At 32.8% G+C, this 3,757-nt stretch overlaps 1 long non-coding RNA gene across 1 annotated transcript in view; it reads right to left on the reverse strand.

Moving 5' to 3' along the window:
* LOC111089838 overlaps nucleotides 1-3,253 on the reverse strand; it is a 6,517-nt gene extending 3,264 nt beyond the window's left edge. The window contains exon 1 of the long non-coding RNA XR_002614002.1: nucleotides 3,087-3,253. This is a non-coding gene — a long non-coding RNA (uncharacterized LOC111089838). The remainder of the gene's footprint in view (nucleotides 1-3,086) is intronic.
* Nucleotides 3,254-3,757: the final 504 nt, after the last annotated feature.

The following is a 3,757-nucleotide window of genomic DNA, read 5'->3' on the forward strand; positions in this document are numbered from 1 at the left end:
ACTACCGCATATCTAGTAGCCTCTCGAGACTTCAGGAAGAGACGTGAACGTTCGAGAATATGACGTGTTACTAGCGTCACGTGACCCCCGCTGTCGTAACACCATGTTAAGCTATAACTGGGATTATCTGATCGTTTGAAGTCAAACTGGAAGGACTGACTTGATATAAGGTCCTTGAAAAGACGCACTTCGGGATTTCGTAAATTCTTATTTTTAATCTTTTTTTGAAAAGATAGAAAACCTACAATCTTATTTTCGAACATTTCCGTAAAAATTTCTAATATTTCAAATAACAGCTTGAGTTTAAAAAAAAATATAAATCTGGTTGTTGAAACGACTGGAGAGTAGCGAGTTACAACAAAGAAACATCGGGTTTGATCAATAAATATCTGTGGGAAAAAAATCATAATGTATTACTAGTTACGCTTCAGTCCAGGAAAGAACAGTAAAAAAAAAAGAAAAGTTGACCATAAAGTTTTAATCCATGTTTCTAACCTTGTACAAGTGATATCATATTCCATAAAACGGATACAAAACTTACTAAAGAATTGTCACCTTAATTAAGAAATTAGTAATTTCACTTCTCATTTCAGGTTTTCGTTGATGCAGAAAAGTGAGGCAGTAAGACAAGTAAATTTATGATTGTTAATTAAGTTTATCAAAATTATAATACTATGTTAATAATGAAATGTTTTCAAAATATAACTTTGACGCAAAATGAATACCTTTAGTTCTATGTATCAGATGAACGCCTAATTTTTGTGTCTGAAAAGTATATGAAATTATAAATTCTCATAGCTCAAGATTTATCTTCAATGCTTTGTGGATTGGATGACGTCAATGCACAAGCGTGTGAAGGCAGGTTTAATGGCACAATTATGTTAAACTCTATGATATGTGTACACAAAGACCGTGTTTGCGTCATCACCAAGTGACTGAGCTGTTCATGAAAGGTGAAACAAACAAACAAAAACTGCTACAACTCTTTCAAGGAAATCAATAGGAAATTCGGATCTATATGATTAACGCGTGAACAATCTTGTGCGCAAAAATAAACCTCCTTCGGATTTTCTTACGACAGTGACTGCTGCGCGCGGATGATAAGATGGAGTAGGTGTTATGTAGAAAAAGGAAGACCAAATTCATCATAATCTCAGATAGGAAGTGAGAAGATATCGCTGTGTTACGTTGTCCAAAAGCAATAAATAATTTTACTTTATCAAGTTTATTGATTGAACTTAATATTATTATGTTATATATATATATATGTGTGTGTGATATTTCTATATATATTATATTGAAATTTGAATGACTTGAGGATTAAATAGACGAAAAGTTCAGAACGTTTTAATGATAGTTACTTTATTTTAAAACTGTAATTTTTGTCACTACTCCAACAAAGTTTATTACTTGTGTCATGTATTGATTTAAAGTAGGATTCATCTATCAGAATTTCCAAAGATTAAAAGTAGTTGAAAGCGTACAGGGCCTATCTGTTACTAGGAGGTTTTCAGTTGAACAGTTACTTTGCTGAAGAATAATAGGAAGATTAAGTGGTTAAACCTGCTGATATCATAAAAGATGACTCCCGACAAGGATTCAGAAAGAACCAATTTTATTTATCGACATCTCAGTGGGCTTACAGCAGATGACAACAACTTATTTTCATTAACAACGAATTCTAGTTATTGCTGTTGTTAATAGGTGGTGCACATATCGAAACCAGGTTAGTGCTATATCTACACGTTATTACTGAAAAGTAGGCGATGTTTAGCAAAATATCAGGTTACTAGCAGAGACCCGCAAAACATTTGTGGTCAAATTAGTATCTTTATTGCAACAGCATTTCTTTAAATATGGGGTTTCTAGAATGATACAAAACAATTCTAATCGCAGACACCCAAATTTATAAGTCCTCTTGTCTTAGGCCTTTATTAAATACGGCCATTTCCGATAAATTATCACTGTAACTTGTGTACGCTTTTTCCTTTAGTTTTGTTAGAGCTAACCTTTACCGTACTTAATTATTTTGATAAATAAACTTATAATATTATTCTACGACCTAACGTTAGACCTTTCTAAAACTTTGATAAGCTTTTAATATGTTGTTGTACAAAACGTCTACTAAAGTATATTTACATTCGTTGAAATGAATTGCGCGCGCATTTTCAGGACAGACAAAAACTTAGTGTTATTGTACTATAATATTATTATATGTTACTTTATTGTTAACATTCAAACCTTGATTATTAACGATGTAAGTCTATATCATTACGTCTACATGATTGTCAACTTTCATATATGCCATAGTTAGAAACGGAATTCTGTTAGATTATGTATTATTATCAAAACCTTAATAGTTATCAAGAAAAAGGTCAGCTCAATTTATTCAGTGTAGGATTCTGTTTTCTGCATTAAAGAACTTATTGTGAATATAGTAAACGTTTCCAAGCTTATATGTAAATTTTTAATTACAATCGATAGTCATGGCCTGTTTCTAGCTGCTGTGTTCAAAACAAAAAATAACTCAAAACGAAACTGAACAATAATATATTTGTAATACACATCTGTGACTGTCTCGTTTGGATCCTAAATTATATAAAAGACTTAGTACGTTATGTTAAATAAATCAGCACTTCACGCGACAACAACAGAAAATATAAAGTCCCAGATGAAGAGTATGTATCAGAAATACATTTTGACATTGTTTGGCGTTTTGTAGGTAGTGTGATGCTACCGAACATTGATAGCTTTGAGAAAAGTGTGTAGCAGTCCCTTCCGACGTAAAATATACATACATTCAGATTATAAAGATGCTTTCATTTCGGGGATTTAGAAGTTCCACGACGAGGATTTCCCTTGTACTTAATGGCACTGTAAAGCAAAATAATATGGACTAACTTGAGCCACCAGGACCATCCAGAAAAGGACCTCTAATAAGTCGTACACCGGCTGTGATAAGTGAAGTGAGAATTCACGAACACAAAGGTCAGTGGCAAAGCCGTCCATGTACCACAGGCAACAGTACATAACATAACCAAAAAAATATATGCATCTGGAAATTTGGCCAACAGGATATGGCTCACCAAAAGAAGGCTTCCAGTTATACCACCTTCCTCGTTCAACCGTCGCATACATAAAGCAGCTGGAGAATGAAACGGGTATTCGTGCTATTTCATACGAAGACATAACGGTCAAGTCGCCGAACACAGCACCTATGTATTTCTATGTGATCAGTCTGTTGAAAGGAGAATACAATAGAATACAAATATATAGCGTTTAATTAACTGACTGACTTTATAATAACAAAACAAAACCGGAACTAGTATTAAAGTTTACACTAGAAAGTGACTTATGATTTTAATCATTGAATACTTTGAGGAACTCTGTCGATCAACGGTTTAAAACATAGTCAAGTTAGTAATCTCTAGATATACGTCACGGTAATCACCGTTTATTTAACAATAACATGTGGCTAGAGCAATAACCTGACTAAATGTTAGACCCTACTTTGTTACTAATCAACTGTTGGTGTTAACTATCACGTGTAAATATAATAATAATAACCTAACTTCGTTACTAATCAACTGTTGGTGTTAACTATCACGTGTAAATATAATAATAATAACAACCTAACTTCGTTACTAATCAACTGTTGGATGTTAATTATCACATGTGAATATAATAATAATAACCTAACTTCGTTACTAATCAACTGTTAGGTGTTATCTATCACGTGTAAATATAATAATAATAA

This window comes from Limulus polyphemus, unplaced genomic scaffold (assembly GCF_000517525.1).
Source record: "Limulus polyphemus unplaced genomic scaffold, Limulus_polyphemus-2.1.2 Scaffold7547, whole genome shotgun sequence".
Lineage (NCBI taxonomy): Eukaryota > Metazoa > Arthropoda > Merostomata > Xiphosura > Limulidae > Limulus > Limulus polyphemus.